Source organism: Hyla sarda, chromosome 1 (genome assembly GCF_029499605.1).
Source record: "Hyla sarda isolate aHylSar1 chromosome 1, aHylSar1.hap1, whole genome shotgun sequence".
Taxonomy (NCBI): Eukaryota; Metazoa; Chordata; class Amphibia; order Anura; family Hylidae; genus Hyla; species Hyla sarda.
Window position 1 is genome coordinate 113,994,849 of NC_079189.1, and position 21,603 is coordinate 114,016,451.

General features: G+C 38.1%; 1 protein-coding gene across 1 annotated transcript in view; it reads right to left on the reverse strand.

Moving 5' to 3' along the window:
* TENM3 (teneurin transmembrane protein 3) overlaps positions 1 to 21,603 on the reverse strand; it is a 2,657,329-nt gene that overhangs the window by 1,537,983 nt on the left and 1,097,743 nt on the right. Inside the window, exon 5 of the mRNA XM_056560421.1 lies at positions 5,286 to 5,349. The gene's annotated coding sequence lies outside the window, so the exon portion shown is untranslated. The remainder of the gene's footprint in view (positions 1 to 5,285; positions 5,350 to 21,603) is intronic.

Below are 21,603 nucleotides of genomic sequence, written 5' to 3' on the forward strand. Positions count from 1 at the left end.
ATTGCAAACAGGGTGTCACGTGCATGATCACGGGCATCCCCAGCTGCGAGACTCCCGCGATCAGGCATCTTATCCCCTATCCTTTGGATAGGGGATAAGATGTGTAAGCACCGGAGAACCCCTTTAAGCCATGTTAGTAGTGAGGTAGGGTCCTCCATGGATATGACTTGTTTTTGAAGGGGTATTCCAGGCCAAAACTTTTTTTTTATATATCAACTGGCTCCGGAAAGTTAAACAGATTTGTAAATTACTTCTATTAAAAAATCTTAATTCTTCCAACATTTATTAGCTTCTGAAGTTGAGTTGCTATTTTCTGTCTAACTGCTTTCTGATTACTCACGTCCCGGGAGCTGTCCAGCTCCTATGGGAATATTCTCCCATCATGCACAGCTCCAGGGACGTGACATCATCATTGAGCAGTTAGACAGAAAACTTCAGAAGCTAATAACTATTGGAAAGATTAAGATTTTTTTTTATAGAAGTAATTTACAAATCTGTTTAACTTTCCGGAGCCAGTTGATATATAAAAAAAAAAGTTTTTGCCTTGAATTCTCCTTTAAGAATGTCCCACAGATACTTGGTGAGATTGAAGTATTTAGAGTTGTAGCCAAGTCAACGGCTTTAACTGCTTCTCTTGTTTCTAAAACTTTTCCTGAGCAATTTTGCACTAGGGCCAGGTGCATTATTCTCCTTTTGAAAGAGAGGGATCACCACTGATATCAGATGACATGCTTCTCAATAGACTATTGCCCAAAGCACTAAACTGCCTCCACTGGCTTGTCTGCATCCTAGGGCCATCTCTTTTTCTAAGCATGTGAAGTAAATGGACCCAGTAGCAGGGGCATAGCTAGCAGTCGCACCGGGGTCTTGGTGCCTAAGGGTGCCCTAAAGCACATCTGCCCCATAAGAGACCAGTATTATAATTGGCACATGGGGCCCTGTAGCCGATTTTACATAAGGGCCCAGAAGCTACAAGTTATGCCTCTGCCCAGTAGTTCACACTGTAAAAGAAAATGTTCTAATGCTCTAATGCTCATTGTAGGTGAAAAGGGGTAAACATGAGCACTCTGATCAGTCTGTAGCTAAACATAGCCCTTTTTGCAGCAAGCTTAAATATACTAGGATATATGACATCTTTCTATCAAAGTTGTCACTATTTTTTCTGCAAGTTTTTTAAACATATGTGTGCTACAGTTTTTATGCAGGATTTGCCAAACAGGTTGGTGGGAGGCCATGATCCTAATGGCAGTTCACTGGTTGCCTCTTCATTAGCCATTTTGAAAATGTTCTTCCCCAACTGTCTAGCCCTTGTCAAAGTTACTTAAGTCCTCATGCTTGCCCATTTGTACTGCTTGCATCATCAATTTTAAGACATTTCAGTATCTTACTGCCTTACATATCCCACCCCTGACAGAAGCCCTTATAATCAATGTTATTAATTTTACCGATTGTATTGTTATGACTAATCAGTGTATATTATGCTCAATATCATGGATATTAGAATTACTTACATTCAGAGTTTACTACACTTGTACCCTTCACTTCAATATGCACATAGTAAAAAGTTATGTTAAATTCGAGTTTTACGCTTCTAACACTATAAAATAAGCCAAGTAATATCAACTTAGATTGCAACTTGTATAGGCTAGGGCTCCATGGAAACTCAAGTCAGATGGCTACAGGAACCTGGAAGACATTTCAGCAAATTTTTGACAACTGCAAATAATCCAACATAATCATAATTCTTACATTTGTACATTTGTTATAGAATTTTTTCCTGTAAATTTCCACCCTATGCACAGTAGGATGTATGCAGTTTGTCACTGTAGACAGGCAGGTTATGCTGTAGCTTAGTTGTAACTCATGAAAGACCTCTTCTTGCATGTGGTATGAACATTATATATATATATGGTGTCCCAGTACCATATTTTATTCGGTACTTATTTATCTATGGGTCCCCGTAGCAAGAGTCCCTAGGACTTAGTAATTTTTGTTAGTCAGTCCGCCCCTAGTCGCCTCTATTATAGTGTATAGATTCCTAATTTATCCATAGAATAATGTATATAGTATTATTTTTGCATATAAATGGTTAATTACTTGTTTCCATGGTGTCGCAGGGCCTTCGGGTCATGTGATGCGTTCCAAGCCTCATTCTGGATGCGTTCCAGGCCTCACTTTGGTATCCCTAGCCTCATTTTGGGTTTTTGCAATGTATATAGATCCTGTGATGTAGGAAATTCAATGATACCATGTAAAGTGAGTGGCAGACGTTCGGACCAATCGAAGTCGCCATGCCCCCTGCCCATATAAGGGAGTGGTAGCCATCTTAGCTCTCTCTTGTTCCTGGGATAGCAAGCAAGCAAGACCTGTATAGCAGTAATCGCAGTGAGTTAGGCCTGAGCCTTGCGGCAACGGCTGAATGATCTAAATTATAGAGTGTGTCATCCCCTAAGCACTCTGCAGTATCACCAGGCAGAATATTTCCCCTAAATCCAGGCGGATCTGCACATCATTCCCTAAATTCAGAGACTACAAGATTAATGCAAGGTCCGCAACTTCTGCCAGTCGCTAAGCAACCGAAGAACTGTTATATGAGACTGTTACTACGCATTGGATATTGCAAGCACTGCAGTAAAGTTATTCAAGTTCAAGTTAAATCTGCTTGTGGATCTTCAGTCATTTCATTGTACCTATCGCTTCTGGGAAAGGCGGCGATAGGCTGGAACATAGATTCAGCATACCAGCCCTCACCCTGGCGTCACGAGTGACTGGGTTAATATTAACCCCTCATATACCAACATCATACCATCCCTTCCATACACCCCACAAGGGCTACCACATGTATATATATATATATATATATATATATATATATATATATATATATATATATATATATATAAAACTCAATGTGTGTGTGTGTGTGTGTGTGTGTATGTATGTATGTATATATGTATGTATGTATGTATGTTCCACAAAAACTTTCAAACGGCTAAAGATATTAACATGAAACTTAGCACACATGTTACTTATATGTCGACAACAAACATAGGATAGGTAATTTAACCCTTACTCACCCCCATTTGCCAGGGGCAGGGCTTATGTTTAAAGTCCCATGTAAGTCAATGGGAAATATATGTTACTGCATAACTTCCAAACGGCTGGAGATATTTCGATAATACTTGGTCACATGTTACTTATATGTATGCTTAAAATATAGGATAGTTAATTTAACCCTTAACTACCCCCATTTGTGAGGGTCAGGTTTTTTTTTTTAAGTCCCATGCAAATCAATGGGAAATGTATGTTCCCATCTAATTTCCGTTAGGCTGGAGCTATTTCATTACCTGATACACATATTACGAGTCAGGATATGAGGACTGGATGGGAGGTCGGGATAGGAGGACGGGATATGAGGACGAGATGTGAGGTCGGGATAGGAGGTCGGGTAGGAGGTCGGGATAGGAGGTCGGGAAAGGAGGACAGGATATGAGGACGGGATAGGAGGTCTGGATAGGAAGTTGGGATAGGAGGTCGAGATAGGAGGACGAGATAGGAGGTCAAGATAGGAGGTCAAGATATGAGGACGGGAAAGGAGGTCGGGATAGGAGGAAGGGGTAGGAGGTCTGGATAGGAGGTCAGGAAAGGAGGTCAAGATAGGAGGATGGGATAGGAGGTCAAGATAGGAGGTTGAGATATGAGGACAGGAAAGGAGGTCAGGATAGGAGGACGGGATAGGAAGTTGAGATAGGAGGTCGAGATAGGAGGACAGGATAGGAGGTCGGGATAGGAGGTCGGGATAGGAGGTCAGGATAGGAGGTCGGGATAGGAGCTCGAGATTGGAGGTCGGGATAGGAGGTTGGCATAGGAGGTCGAGATAGGAGGATAGGATAGGAGGTCGAGGACGGGATAGCAGGATGGGATAGGAGGACGGGATAGGAGGTCGGGATAGGAGGACAGGATAGAAGGACGGTATAGGAGGTAGGGACAAGAGATCGAGATAGGAGGCCGGGATAGGAGGTCGGGATGTGGGGTCGGGATATGACAACAATATATGAGGACTGCATATGAAGTCAAAAGCTTCCTCCTTTGTTTATTTTCCTCCCCAAAAAGGATTAGGAAGGAAAGACCGGGCAATGCCGGGTACCCAGCTAGTATATATATATATATATATATATATATATATATATTATAACAGCATAGATTATGCAATTTTATTGGAAGTGTATTCTTGTTTTCTTCTCTTTTCAATACAATAATAAAGAAAAATTATATGGACTATTATAATATAATATTGTAAGAGATTTTAAGTATGTGATACTACAACAAACAAACAGAACAATTTTATAATCAAAATTACACTGAAAATATACAAGATAAATATCAAGAACTTCATATATTTTGAAAATGCACTTTTCAACTGTAGAATGAATGCACAACTTCCACTGTATGTCACCTCACCATTATTAGATTATTAAAACTATAAACAGACTGTCAATATTAAAATATTTTGAAAAACAATCCCAAATTGGTTACATTGATGACTGACATTTCAGATACACTAAATCAAAATAAACTTTTTTTCATCATTTTGATATACAGTACATTGGTGTTTTGTTGTTTGCTTTTATAATACTTATATATAATTTTTTTATTATTAAATTATTGAAAAACAGAATATAAAGCACTTTTTTACATTTATACTTGGGTTGCATATGAGTGGCCAAAATGTAGGTTGCTTTTCTGGTACAAGTAATGGGGAAAAAATAGACTTAGGGGGAGATTTAACAAAACCTGTCCAGACAAAAAGCTGCTGAGTTGCCCATAGCAACCAATCAGATTGCTTCTTTCATTTTGCAAAGGCCTTTTCAAAAATGAAAGAATCGATTTGATTGGTTGCTATGGGCAACACAGCAACTTTAGAGACCAATAGGTATTTCTAAATGTAGCCACACTCTTCTTACAAAAGGATTTGTTTAAAAATATAAACTTAGCTGGAATCTGAAAGGTAGCCCAAGAGAGTTATAAATCACAAAAATGACAGCCTTTTCCCTTTCGCTGAGTTTGCATTATCTTCGTACATCACAGAGCTTTGTCATCATCATTTGTTGGAAAAGAAAAGAAATTTAAAAAAAAATGTGCAATAGCAGAGCAACAATTTATACTGTGTCTTTCTTTGAAACAAGACTATGATCAGAAAAAGTTTGTCTAGAATCCAGCTTTAGAGGAAACTTTAAAAAAATAAGGTTTATTTTTATTTTTAGTCAATTACATAGTATCCTTACCTGCTCTCCGCGTTGTACAATGCAGTTAAGATACAGTTTTCTTTTTTCAATAAATTCAAGATTCCTGAAAAAAAAATTACATAATCCATTATTTACAAAACAACATTGTAAAAATGAATCGAAGTTGCAAGTGAATAATGTAATTTTATTATTATTATTATTATTATTATCATTACTGATTGCTAAAAAGTAAACAATGTAAAGATAGCTTGGAAACTTGAAAAGATCTCAGCATTTAAAATGTACATGCTTGTGTACAAATCTAGACAAATCATGGATACAGAGACATGAATCCAAGCTTGTTGGACGCATTTTTATCATTAGCTGGAGAAAATCCTCATTATGTTTATTCATGTTTACACTCAGACTCCTTTTTTTTATGTCTCAATAAAGTTTTAATTTTCACAATAAGAACTGGCATAAAGGAAAGGAGAACAAGGGGGAAAGAGGAAGGATATCCAAATAAATATGAATACAATGACATGGTATAAGCATGACAGGTTTGTAATACAGTACTATACTACTATACTTTATTCAGAAATTCAGACCCCTTATTTATCATCACAATAGGACTAGAAAGATGCAGCTTGGCAAAGTTTTATCTATGTAAGTTATAGTCATGGTCACTAAGCATCTAGATATCATTTTATAATATTAATTTAGTTTAGTGTAAATTCCTCATGATGTGACTGATGCAAAGCAAGAACATTTAACCCCTTAAGGATCACAGGTTTTTATTTTTTGTACTTTTGTTTTTTCCTCCTCACCTTCTAAAAAATCATACCGCTTTCAATTTTGCACCTACAGAGTCATATAAGGGCTTATTATTTGTGTCACCAATTATTTGTAATGACATCAATCATTTTACCACAAAATTTTCGCCAAATTCAGAAAAAAAAGTATTTATGGGTCCAAATTTAAAAGAAAAACCTCCATTTTGTAGCATTTGGGGGCTGCCGATTCTACGCAGTGCACTTTTCGAATGACACCATATATTTATTCTGTAGGTCCATACACTTACAATGATACCCAATTTGTATAGGTTTTTCTTTATTTTACTACTTAATTTTTTTAACTACATGCACCAAAATTAGTATGTTTAAAATTGTCCTCTTCGGACCGCTATAACTTTTTTTTTATTTTTCTGTATATGAGGGCTTATTTTTTGCACCTTGATCTGAAGTTTTTAGCAGTATCATTTTTGTTTTGATCCAACTTTTTGATCGCTTTTTATTCATTTTTTATGGTATAGAAAGTGACCAAAAATATACTATTTTGAATTTTTTTTTATGGGCACCTCATTTGCCATGCAGTTTAACTAATGATATATTTTTATAGTTCGGACATTTACGCACGTGACGATACCACATATGTTTATATTTATTTTTATTTACATAGTTTTTTTTATGGGAAAAAGGGGGTGATTCAAACTTATATTAGGGAAGGGGTTAAATCCCATTTATTAACTCTTTTTTTTACACTTTTTTTTCACCCATTGGGGACTGTAACATGCATTACACTGATTGAATACACTGATCAATGTTATGCCATAGCATTGCATTGATCAGTGTTATTGGCGGTTCATTGCTCAACCCTGGCTCTCAGGCTGGGAGCAATCAAACACCGATCGGACAGCGTGGAGCATGGTAAGGCACCTCATGTTGTTCTCTCAGCTGTTTGGGATGCCGCAATTTCACGACGGTCCCGAACAACTCCGCTGAGCTAACCGTCAGTGTATTCTCTCGTTTTAGACGCCACTATCAACTTTGATCACAGCAATGAAAGGGTTAATACGGACATCAGCCTCATTGGCGATATCTGGTATTAGCCACGGGTCCTGGTTGCTGATAGCAACTGGGACCCAGCAGATACGAAGCGTGCTCAGCTTCTGAGCGAGCTTCACATCACGGGAGCTGGCCACAGACATAAATGTACGTCCATGGTCATTAAGGGGTTAAAGAACACAATAGTGTATGAGGCAATTGCCGTAAAAAGAAAAATCACATATTATAGAATTGTAACTCTACTTTTATATTTCTGCATGGATACCCTTTGAAATGTAAACCTTCAAGAAATACATTTTAATAACAATATTTTTGTTTCAAATATAAATAATTAAAATAAATGCCAAACTGTCTTTACTTGATCAAAATACTGTCACTTTTATCTACAACTAACACAGCCTAATGAAGAACAAAAGACAACTCTAATTGTTACATTTCCAACTGCAGTATGTTCAGTGTACTGGACACCAATTGAAATATTTTTCTTGACACTTTTAATCCTACTTTACACAAGAGACAAAGAATGACGGTTGAAGCCGGTGAATTTGTGGACTAATTTGCAAAGGTAACTCAGCTTTATTATCCGAATAAATACTTTATAAGCAATGACTTGAGACAAAGTGATATGACTTCAGTGATTATTAAAAATTATTTCTGCTTTGTGGTATAGAGTTGCACCAACAGTGAACAATGGAATAATGCCCTTTGCTTCTTTTTAGTCAAGTAATCAAAGTGACCATGAAATAGGATTGGACAGGACCTTTCATTTCACATAAGAATTTCAACTCTGAAGAGTTTTACTTTTTTTTTTCTTTTTTCTTTTATTTATTTTATTTATATATTTGTGTTTCAGCAACCTGCTTGAAGCTAGACTGCAGGACACCAGACTTTGTAGCAAAGAAAACTATCTTAAAATACATTTCACATAGAACATAAACAATATTGAATATTGTCAAACAGCAGTGATGTGCTGATAACATATATGTATGTGTGTGTATATATATATATATATATATATATATATATATATATATATATATATTTCAAATTTTTTTATTTTTTTGTTTTTCAACTGTCTTGAATCCTAAGCAAGTTGTGGTTGTGGTTGAGGGTTATGTGGGAGGAAACTATACCATATTTAGTTAAACTTAGTTATGGTTATGTGGTTAAAAAGCCATGAATTAAAAAAATATATATACTTTTTAATACTGGTGAAAACATTTGCACAATATCTAAAAACGTTATTTTTTAACACCACTTCTGTGCAGCCATACGCTACACTGACATTTGGCCAGGTCAGGAGCAACCGTGCTGCGGCCATATGGCTTGCTCCCACCTGTCTGATTGACAGGTGGGGAGCTGCGCTGTGCTCTTCAGTGTCCGGCTGCACTGAGATTTCGGACTCATGCTGCCAGGCCAGCATGAGTCCGAAATCTATGTGCCGGGGCATGTATGGAGACCCCTAGCGGTCATTTTTTTTAAGTAAAAAAAAATTATAAAAATATTTTTTTGTTAATCACATGTAATTAGAAAGTTGTTTCTAATATATTGATTAACAAAATATCAAAAGTGTTTTTGGTGATAGGTAATCTTTAAATGAAAAACAAGTAAAATAAGAAAAATAAGTAACTTCAAAGTTACAAATAAGTAATATAATAGACAAAGTAATATTATAAACAAACAAACAAAATAAACAGTGACTTATATAGCCACCCTTCTTTTCAACAACAGTCATTTGTCTTTCATTCCGGGAGTCTCTCAGTTTCTTGATCAGCACCCACAAATTCCCCAATACTGTTCAAAGAGGTGTACTGTTATATCTTGTTTAAGAAAGGCCCACAAGCTCTTAATAAGGTTCATGCCAGATGAAGAAAGGGGCAAATTCATTATTATTTTTTTCATTTTGAAGGTATTTACTGGCTAGCCATGCAACATGACTGAGTATTGCTCTGCAAAGACTTTTTCCTGTACCAATGGGTTAAGAAAGTGTATTCTAAAAACAGTAGGTTTGGAAAATGCTTTTGAGTCCATCTTCCACTCAAAAATGTCCAGCTAGCTCATCTTTGATAAAACCAGCCCATACAAACTTTGAAAAATCTTTCTTCTGATATTCCTTGGCACAGTCTTGACGATTAATTTTATGCATATTGTTCAGTGGCGATTAGGTTTTAGCCTCCCTTTCTATGGTTATATATATATATATATATATATATATATATATATATATATCAGAAAAGCAACAGCACTCTAAAATCCGAAAGATGTAAAAGAAAAGGTGCAGGCAACCTGTAAAAGGATCAAGTCTAACGATCCATTCAAATAAAAAAGGAAGATCAGGGCAGCACTCCAATAACGTGAAAAAAGGTGAATTTTATTCCATCAAAACAATGTGCAAAACAGCAGTGACGTTTCGATCCTCTCCAGGATCTTTTTCATATATATACAGCAAATCTCCCTTAGTGGACACCTCCCAATAGGGGCACCTCCCAATAGTAGACAGTTTTTAATTCTTTGGCAGTCCCATAAGACTTGATGTATTTGCACATCTCCGAATAGGGGGCACTCCCAATAGTAGATGCAGACACACCCAAAAGGGGACAATAGGGGACAAAACACTCCCATTAGGGGACAAAACACTTCCAATAGGGGAAAACCAGGCTTATTGTACCGGCCCTACCTTGTACACGGGTTCGCCATCAGGGGGTACAGCCAATACAGCCCAAGCCCCTGCTGCACCTCTCTGCAGAAGCTTCAGCACAGAAGCAGAAGACCAATGTTTAAACAGTGGTCTCCTGCTCCTGTATATCATTCAACCACTTCCTAGCCTGATCCGCCCCCCCCCCCCCCCCCGTGCCACTTTATTCCCCTGTGCCAAATCATCCCTTTATGGGGGGAATGGGGGAATGAAATGGCACAGGGAAGGGGGATCAAGGGGAAATGATATGGCACAGGGGCTGGGGGGGGGGGGAATTTGGCACAATGCACAGGGAAATAAGATGGCACAGGGCATAATATTACCCCCAAACAGTAATATTGCTGTTTGGGGCACCATAGGTGCTGGAAATGTGCAGAACCAAAATGAGTTGTGGAAGAGTAGGCAAATCCCCATTAATTTGTTAGGTTGTTCTAGTAGGTAAACAGATCCCTTCACGTGATTTAACCCATTACACAGGTGCACCGAGTAGGTAGGTGCCTTTAGGTAACTGTAGTCACAGCCCCCTTAATAGTAGAAGTAGGAGTATTAGTAGTCATAGGAGTAGTTACAGCCACCTCTTGCCTCCTCCAACATTGTCATTGTCAATGACTGTGTCTCTACTCTTCTTCTTCAACAGTCTGGTGCATGATGATGATGTCACACCTGTGCCGGAGTGCAGAGGAAGAATGTTTGGCCTGTGCCTGAATTACGGGGGCAACCACATGATTGACAGAGCTTGGAGCCAATGGTTCTTCGTTCTGTTAAACAGCCAAGCACCACATTAAACTATAGGTACATCATATAGCTTATAGTTAAATGTGTCCTGGACCAACTGACCCAGTTGATGACTCAGCCACTTAAATCCTCTTTCTTCCTCTTTTTAATGCTCAGTTTGCACTTAAGCAATTTGTTTTTCCCATGTTGACATGCCTTTAAAGGGGTACTCCGCCCTTAGACATCTTATCATCTATCCAAAGGATAGGGGATAAGATGTCTGATCACGGGGGTCCTGCCACTGGGACCCCGTGCAACATCTCCTGTGGCACAGCAGTTATCTGGTGCACAGAACGAACTTTGCTCCGTGCCTGATGACTAGCGATGTGGCGTGATGTCACAACCACGCCCCTTCATGATGTGACAGCCACACCCTCTCAATGTAAGTCTATGGGAGGGGGGTGACGTCACAAGCCTCCGGTGCCGCAGCCAGTGTTCTCAATGAACGCCAGGTGCTGCAGGGAGATCGTGGGGGTTCCAGTGGTGGACCCCCGTGATCAGACATCTTATCCCCTATACTTTGGATAGGGGTTAAGATGTCTAGGGGCCAAGTACCCCTTTAATGTGTTGAGTTGCTGCCGTGTGGGTGGCTAATTAGCTATTTGTGTTAACATGCCAGTGAACAGTTGTATGTAAAAAAGTGGCCAGTGAGTGTTTTAGTCATAACATTGAAACTACTGATATTTTACAAAATGACCTGTAAAGGGGTTAAAATAATGTCAGCAATTCAGTTCTTGAAGTTAATTTGCTAGGAGCAGGGAATATGGTCAAGCTCATGGGTCTGAATGATTTAGTTAATGGCCAAATTGTGATTTCTATATCACAAAGTCAGAGGATATTCAAATTGGCAGGTCCTGGTATGCAGTGGTTAGTAGCTAGTAACTAACAAAAGTAATTCAAGGAATGACAATGAACCAACTATAGGGTCATGAGCTCTTAACACCCAGTAATGCATTTGGGGCATGAAAGGCTAGCCCATCTCGTCTAGTCCCACAGAAGAACTTTGAGCACAAATTGCTGAAAATGTTAATACTGTCTCTGATTGAAAAGTATCAGAACACACAAACCTTTCTGTGTTAGGGGCAGTGTATTTGCAGAATGATTAAAGTTCTGGCCCATGCCCACCACAAAAGGCCCCAACAATGAACACTTGAAAATCACAAATGGATCAAGGAATAAAATAAGCAGATGGCTTAGTCCAATTAATCACATTTTATAACATCATTCGCTTGGCTGGGTGCATGTGGAAAGAGATGGCTCAAGGATAAGTGTGATTCTTTAGGCAATGTTTTAATGGAAAGTATTGAGTCCTGGAATGTATGTGGTCATGTGGATTTTACAAGTGATCACTTTAAATATTGCTGTAGACCAAATATACCTCTTAATCTACTCCTAATAGCAGCTATCCTATTCAACAGAATAGTGTGCCATTTTACTTATAAAGCATGGTTTAGGAATGGTTTGAGGAACATGGCAAAAAGTTTAAAGTAATGACTTGGCCTCCTTAGTCCCCAGATCTCAATCTAAACCAGCATCTTTAGCATGTGCTAGAAATACAAGTCTGATTCTTAAGGTCCTAGCTCGCAATTTATAGATAAGCTGCTAGTGTCTTGATTACAGGTATTATATAGAGCAAAATAGGCAACATTCCAAGCAATCATATGGCATACCCAGCCAGTATACTTGACAGCAGGACTTAGTTTAAATTGATAGCAACAAGTAGATACAAATTATTGCTTTTAAGAATTTGATGGAGCACACAGAGTAGCAACATTAGAAAAATCCTAATCAGACATCAGTAAAGTCCTCAATTATTACTGAGGCAGAACCCTGTCTAATTTTTACTTTTTGTCCGTTTGTTGGGTTTGACTATATTAAGTTGATATATTGAGCATCTTCTGCTATCCTTGTTAAAACAATGTATATATATATATATATATATATATATATATATATATATATATATATATTCCAGTTTGTATGCTTAATCAGTTTAAAGGTTAAACATCAAAGAGTACCTGTCATGATCTTGTTAAATTTTATATTCCTCCCAGTTCACTGCCCCCATCATGATAAACCACCCCCTGACTTTATTTTTATTATTTGTTAGTTTTCTACCTTGATATTGCTCTGTATCTTCTGCTCAGTCTCAGTCAGATTCACAGACTGGGGAGAGGTTTTCCCCAGCAGGTGTGAAACCATCTATAGCCATAAAGGGGAGTCTGCCACACACAGCCCACAGAAGTTCAGTGTGTGAGATGAGCTATGATTGGCTAAAGCTGTGCACCCCCCCCCCCCCCCCAGCAGTCCAGACTGCATTTCCTGATTTTGGACTTCTGCCAGGGGCCAGCAGGAGTCCAAAGTATGTGCCTTTATTTTTATTATTTCAGGTTCACAGACTGGGAAGGGGCGTTCCCCAGCAGCGTGACATCAACTGAAGCCATACAGGGCAGAACATCCTCCCTTTCTCTGCAACCAGCAGCAAACGGCAGTTAAGTGTGAGAGGAGCTATGATTGGATAAGGCTGGACACACCCCCCTCAGCATTCCAGACTGCATTTCATGTGTTTGGACTTCTGCAAAAAATTTTTTAATGAGAGTGCCCATTTAAACAAACCCATGATCCCATGATATTAATACAGTTAATAGGATACATTACAACAGAAGCCTCTGAGAGAACCCCCTACAAACATTTCACAGTTACTGGATCCTCTTTAAGGTTTTTAAATCCATTTTGACTACTTTTTTTGCAGATAAATAGTACCATGGTTGTAAGCTCACAGTTGTATTAATGATATGCATGTTATGCTGATATGTCAGCGTTGCTGTAGGAAGTGGAATCCATCACAAGAAATCTCTCATCTCTCTCTTTGTTTTATTACATTTTCATCTTACTTCAAACCATTAGATGGAAAACACATTCATTTTAAAGGCAACACAGTCCAACTGTATCTCAACTACAACATTAGAACTGGAAAAAAAATATTAATGTGATTATTTATGTGTAAAATACGAAATTTCCACATATTTCAAAAACATCAATATCTTAACCAGATGAATTTCAATGTTTACATAGCAAGTGACTAACATAGGAAGCGTAAGGGTTTCTCTTCCCTTAGAGGTCCCAGGGAACAATAGATTTGTCATGGATTGTAATACTATTGAATGCACTAATAAAAGACTTTCTTAGATCTTTGAGCACTGTGTGCAGCTCTTTTGAAAACACAGTTCTATTATGTATGTGTAGTGTACAAGGGGTGACATGTTAGGCTCTCAAAGCTCTGTAAACTCCGTTATGCTTATGGAAAATTCTCATGCCGGTCATGCAGAAGAAATAGCATCCAAGAATATTATATAAATATTCAAAACAATGGTGCTGAAACACCATCCCATTAAAGAATCAGCAAAAAAAAAAAAAAAAGGGGTATGTTCAAGTAAATTCTGATTCATACACCACAGATCATTTTGACATTATATAAATAAATACAATATGAAAAATAACAAAAATTGCAGCATATCTAAATACAGATAAGTCAATATTTATTCATGACCAATTTTTTTTGTTTTCCTTTTTTTCTACTCATTTTTAACCCCTTATAGACACAGCTAATTTTATTTTTGCATTTTAGTTTTTTTTCTCTTCGCTTCTAAGAGCCAAAACTATTTCATATTTCCATCCACAGACCAATAGGAGGGCTTGTTTTCTTCCATTACCGATTGTTCTTTGTAAAGACATCCCTCACAAATTGTACAGCAAATCCAAAAAATGTTATTTGTGTTAGGACAATGAAAAGTAAACCAAAATTTAGCAAATTTCATTTTCATGCTGTACACTTGCTGTGATAAAAATTATACCCATGATTACATACTTTTCTATTATTGTACTGCTTTAAAAAAACGAAAACTTTTTTTCAAAATAAGTATGTTTAAAATTGCCCTATTTTGACCACTTTCTTTGTAGGTCTTGTAGCTTACACTGAGAGGAAGCTTTCAGCTCAATGTGCATGTGTGCATACAGCTAAAAGTAGCACTCACTCATCTGGGAATAGGGGCCAAGTTTCCTGCATCCCCATTAGCAAGCAGGCCCTTGTTCCATATCTATGCTTTGATCACTGGCATAGCTATAGAGGTCGCAAAGGTCGCCTTTGCGACCGGGCCCCTACAGCCGCAAGTCGTGCCCAGGCACAGCCCGAGGTCCCAGGCCCGGCGCTAGCCTCAACTCCCATACCCCCTCCCCGGCCCCAAGGCGCTAGCTTCTACCATCCCATTCTACCACAATCCCTAAGCACACCATAACTTTGCCGAGCTGTACACCCCTACCCCTCCCCCTGTCAGCATACGCAGGGCAGGTACTACAGGCATGCTCCTAATGCCCATGGTAACAGCCGTGCACTCCCTTGTAGTGAGCGCAGTGCTGCCTCTGCTGGGACCCTCCTGGCTGATTTTCATGGTGGCTGAGTGAGGAGGGGTTAATTTAATTTGGGGTCTGGGGGAGCGGCGGGAGCTTAATTTTGGGCCTGGAGAAAATGGGGGGGGTAATTTCTGGTCCGGAGGAGCGGCAGGGGGTCTGGGGTTAATTTAAGATCCAGGGGAGCTGGGGGCAGGTTAGATTTGGGGTACGGAGGCAGGGTGTGTATGTATAATATGTGTGTGTGTATGTACTGTATGGATGATGTGTGTGTATGTTCTGTATGTATAGTGCATGTATGATGTGTGTGTATGTACTGTATGGATGATGTGTGTGTATGTTCTGTATGTATGGTGTATGTATGATGTGTGTATGTACTGTATGTATGATGTATGAATGATGTGTGTTTGTACTGCATGTATGGTGTATGTATGATGTGTGTATATGTATTGTATGTATGATGTATGAATGATGTATATATGTACTGTATGTATGGTGTATGTATTGTATGTATGATGTATGAATGATGTGTGAGTATGAATGATGTGTGTAATCAACATGTATGTATGATGTGTGGAGATGTGTATAAGCTACAAGAATCTATGTATGATGTGTGGAGATGTATTATGCGGGGAGATATGGAGGAGGAAGGTGTATGTATGATATGTGTTTATGTATGCTGTATGTATGATGTGTATGATGTGCGTGAGTATGTATGTATTATGCATGTGTGTGTGTGGGGAAGGGGGGGCAGAGGCGCCAGGTGTGTGTATGTATGAATGTTTGATAGATGTGTAAGCTAGATGTGTGCGTTTGTTTGTGTGTGTGTATTTGAGATGTGTGTATGTATGTTATGTATGTATGCTAGATGGATGTATCTATGATGGGTGGATGTATGATGTATGTGTGTATATATGATGGATGTGTGTATGATAGATGTATGTATGAATTATAGGTATGTGTATACATGATAGATGTGTATATGTATTATAGATGGGTGTATGATGTATCATACATCTATCATACATACATCATACACACAAATATCATACATATATCAGTCTCATACACATCATATATAAATACATATACTTTTAATCAATGAGGGGGGCCAGTAGGTGATTGGGTATGGGTCGGACTTTGTGGTCTGGAGACTTGGGCAGGGGAGCCTAGAGCGGAATTCGGAGTCTGGGGAGGGGGCAGAGGAGCCTGGAGAGGACTTAGTGGTCTAGGGAGGGGGGAAGAGGAGCAGATAGGAGGACTTATGGGTCTGGGGGGAGGGGGAAGTGGGGTTGGAACAGAGGAGCTAGAAGAAGGATAGAGGGGTCCAGGGAAGGACAGATGGGTCTGGAGGAGGACAGGTTCAATTCAGGTAAACTGAGAAGAAACAGTGTGCAACAGTATTATTATTATTATTATTATTATTATTATTATTGAGGGATTATTATATTGGGAAGGTACAGTGTGTGGCAGGGTTATATTCAGAGGGTACAACATATAGCATGGTTATTTTTGAGGGTTTATATTCAGGGGCACAGTGTGTAGTAGTATTATATTCAAGGGTACAGTGGGTGGCAGTATTACATTCATGGGTAACGTGTGGCAGTGTTACATTCAGAGGGTATGGTAGTATTATATTCAGGGGTACACTGTGTGGCAGTATTACATTCAGGGGGTACAGTAGGTGGCAGTATTATACTCAGGGGGTAAAATAGGAGGCAGTATTATATTCAGGGGGTACAGTAGGTGGCAGTATCATATTCAGGGGGTACAGTGGGTGGCAGTATTATATGCAGGAGGTACAGTGGATGGTAGTTTTATATTCAGGGGCACAGTGGTTGGCAGTATTATATTCAGGGGGTACAGTATTTGGCATAGTTATAATATTATTGTCTTTATACAGAGGACTAGGATCTACTGACAAAGTGAGGAGTTAATGATGTCCGAGTGTCAGACTCTGTAGAGAAGATGGAGCTGGAAGACTTCCTGGTGTCTGAACCTGATGGAGAAGAAAAGAAAAGACAACAGAGAACACATCACTCAGGTCACTGATATCATTGTGTGTTCTCCTGACTGTCCCATCACAGCTATAGTCACTTGTTAGTTTTGCAGTGATGATGGGTGACCTTGTACCCTAATCTGTGGCTCCTCAGCTGTTGCAAAACTACAACCCACATAATGCCTGAGGCTTTCCAGACATAAGGGGAGTTCTAACTTTAAAACAGCTGGAGAGCAACTGGAATCAAGGTGATTGGTAGGGATCCCAACAGTTGGACCTCCACTAGAAAAATCAGCTGCTTATGCTTAAATGCTTGGGCCTATGTTTTGTCTGTCTGGCCCTGCCTGTTAGCCACTTATATTGTATATTATAGTGTATTGTCCTGACTGTGTCCCATCAGGGCTGTAGTCACTGATATCTTTGTGAGGCCGAGTAAGGGGTCGTCTGGAATTGGGGAAGGGGGGTGTCAGGTTGTAGGGGGCCCAGGGCAATTTTTAACACCAGGGCCCTGTGGTTTCTAGCTACACCCCTGGCTTTGATACTATGAGACTATAATACTAAACAATAGAAACGTCACTATAAACAATCTAGAAATAGCAGTCAAGGCAACGGATCAGCTGTGTTATATAGCAACTGACTCAAACAGACTTAAACAGAATTTTGGACTCTACACTGCAGTTGGGCGTCATCCCGTTTAGAGTTTGTCATATAACAAAGTTAAATAATAATGCAAAAAGGACCTTTTGTACAATGGACACCAACAACTCCCTCTGGTTTCCGGCAGATCCCTTTGCATTAAATGGGGACCATGGGGTGTCTGGTTTTTACAGGAGGTGGGCAGAGAAAAAAGATCAGACGTGCAGTATTTTTTTCTGCACTTAACTTTTGTCACCTGAATGGGTTGAGTGTTGGATTTCCCTTTAACGGAGCTCAATGTCAATGTGAACCTTGTCTAAGATGTATTGGATCATGATTTAAGCAAAGTCACGCATTTACAGTATATTGTACTTATTTACAGATAATGTAAAGGAAAACTACTGTAAATGTGTCAGAACCTAACCCTGATGACTTGAACATTGATTCTATAAATTAGTGATTTCCCAGAAATGTCTAGACTGACGATAGTAAGACATTTTACCAGAGAGACAGCTAAAACCGTTTTAATTTGATATAACATCTTTTATAAACAAGTGTTTTTACAATGTAGCAAGAAACCTTCAGAATAGCTAAAGTTTACCTCGTAGGAATGCTTAATCTTGAAATATCTTAAGGTTTAGATGCTGGGTCCAACTTGTTTGGTATCTCTCTCTACTATTAATATGTTAATTTGTTTCAATATTTCAGCTTATAGGACATTTATTTAGTGTATATAGCTACCAATTCAAACAACTTGCTTGCTTGCAGACACCACACCTGTATCTGAAAAACAAAGATTGTGCTTGGCCATATTCAATTACTTGGCTGTCACAAATAGTATAACTATAGATTTACAATAAAATTCCTCAGAAGTTGCAGCATCTTTAGAAATTCTGATGCAAAGTGAAAAACTATCACTTAAGCCATGCTGAATCATTGATCTGGCAGATTGTTGATAGTACATCCATTGAAGACATGCTGTCAGGTGAACAAATGGATTAAGATCAATATGAAGCAATGCAGATTTAAAAACTAGCTTTCAAAACAAAAATCAAAATACAGTTTTAAGCAGCTAATACTTGTTTACAGAAAAATGTCTTCTACTTCTAATCTGTTTGTCCAGGCTATATGTGGAAGTGCTGAACCCAAGCTAAATCTAAAATAGGTCCTTTAGAATATATACTGTGGTGTTCACGTTCAGAGAACTACTAGTAACTGAAGTAAAATATAGCATGCCTACAGCAAAAAAAAAAAAAGTAGATGACAGGTAGGGTACCACAAGTCACAGCAATACCGGATGTTGCCTGTATGCATGCACCAGCTGAGAGACTGACAACGGAACTGATTCACACCACTTCACAAGGTAATGGGACGTCATCCTTGGACCAATGGGAACACAGCCGCAATTAATACATCTGGGTGAGTGTTGAGTGGAACAGAAGACAGTGAACGGTGGCGCATGTAAGTTACCTTTTGAAAACATTCCAGAACATTATGTCGGTACATCAGAGTGTTTGTCACACTAATACTTGTTACAAATGAGCAACAGCTGCCCTTTTTTTGACTGCATACAAACTTTGTTGCATTATTTATTTATTTTATTATGTCTTCTAAGAATTATTTAATTTATTTTTGTGATTAATTAGCCTTGAATAATTAAGCATACGGAGTGTTGTGAAGTTTAGAGGAGCCTTTCTGATTCTTCTGAATCCCTATGTGTAATTTGTGTTAAAAACTATTCCTACCTTCAGTATTTGAATGCTTATTATCCACAATATCAGTAGTCCATATGTTAATATCTTGGTCTATCAGTCTGATGTATAATCATTTAGTGTATTTAAGGTTTCATTACAATTAAAGGTACCCATACACCTTCAATAGCTGTTGGTCAAAAGGTATTTGTTTACTGTACATCCCCCCTGCCCCGGTTGTGTCACTTCTGACACCCGATGCGATCGTCCTATATATTGCAGAGATGCGAGCGCAGGAGAAAGCCGCCAGCATATATACATTATACAGGACGATCACAGTAGGTGTCAGAAGTGACACCCAGGGCAGTCTCTCTATTAGTACAGGTACTACCACTCCCATTATGGAACAGTCTCTTTCATGCAGGGAGTAGTAATACTACCTAAAAAAATAAATAAAATATCGAGAAAAAAAAGTGAAAAACACTCACACACTTTATAAAACACATTATTAAAATACATTACTAATAAAAAATGTAATACAATTATTTTTAAAAAATATATTATTTTTACATTTAAATGGCCCCTTTCTACATTTTTATTATTGTCGGCTATATTTTTAGTTCCCTGCCCGTCCACATAAATTGATCCCCATTCAAAAATTAATAAATATGTAGTTATAAGTAATACACATTTCATTAAATAAAAATTTTTAGATGACTACTTTATCTTTTATTTTTTTTACATTTTTTAATTTAATGGCACCCTATGAAATTTTTAGAAATATGGTATCTCCATCCTTTTTTGTATCACTAATGAAGAAATTTGTTATTTGGAATCAAGTCAAAATTCTAATTCGGTCCAAATCAAATTTTTCATGAAATTCGTCCAATTTGATTCGCCCATCTCTAGTTATTAGTTGAGAAAGGAGAAAAGGCTGCTGTCAGACACTTTTTCAAGCCTATGTCTTTGGAGAACAAAGGAATGAGCCATTAAAGTCAACATGTCCAATCCTTCTTTTCCCCACAATCATCTGATGGTGGACAAACTGAAGGTTTTAAACCCATAGTCTGCCAGTCATTGTGAATTCGCCAGGTTCGCCATTGGTTCATGAAACAATTGGACATTGGTTCATGAAACAATTTAAGTCATATATTGCTAGAATCATCTTATATGTCACAAGGATATTCTGCGCTCACATAGGGCAGCATAAGCCTGGTAGAAATTGTTTTTAAGACTTCTGTCTTTAATTACACTACTACAAGTTTTGACTTTTACAGTTCTCCTGTCCAAAACCAGTGATATACATAATTATTTAATTCTCTCATGAATAACAAATATTTATCAAAAACTGATAGAATCCAATTCTAGTAAAAAAAAAAAAAAAAAAGGTAGTAGCTGCTCCTTGTGTTTGGAGAGGGTCCAAAAGCACATCACAAGTTTCAGGTTACAGCATTGGGGCATAATTTAGGAGAAAGATATTTAATAGCGACGTGGCACTATTATGTTATTATCATATTATGTTTTATCTTTATTGCATATCAATCTGGTGTGGATGATATTATTAGTGGCTATGCTCCTATATTTGTAGTTATGTTGTCATTCTTTGGTCTTATATCAATTTTCCTTTAACAATCTGGAGATTCATCAAAGGTTAAACCTAACTTCAAATGCTATGTTTTAATAAATTACAAACTCTAGCTAAGTTAATTTGAAATAAACTACATAAAGGCATGCTGGATATAACTGAATTATTGCAACATCCATCTATTCTATAAATGACATTAATGATTGCCTGCTATTTTTTTTAAATGAAATAGTGCACAGTGTACATTTCCTGTAAATGTTACTAAAGGTTAACTTTTTTCAGTTCATAGTTTGCTATATTAGTAGTATCCGTGATCTTTATTACCTCCCAGTAATACAAATGATAGTTGCATGCTCCCTTGGTAGAGAATATGCAGTTTGTAGGACAATCAAATAATGATTCAGGTTTAGTTTCATCTGATCATCTGAAGTTAGAGTTGAATGACCATTGGCAAAACTAAATATTTCTGAACTCTATACTTAAAAACTAGTTATAATTACAGTAAGGCGTTGCTCACATCAGCATTGTGAAGCTTTGCTCTTCAATAAGAGCTGTTGCTAACAGGGCTGTGAGGGAGGGTGTCAAAACTGACAACAACTGATCCTAACTGGTCCCATTTCCTTTTAATGGGATCTGTCAGGGTACTGCTAGATGTTTGTTATTAACCCTCTAACTACGCAGGACGTAAATGTACGTTCTGGTGCGGTGGTACTTAATGCACCAGGACGTACATTTATGTCCTGTACA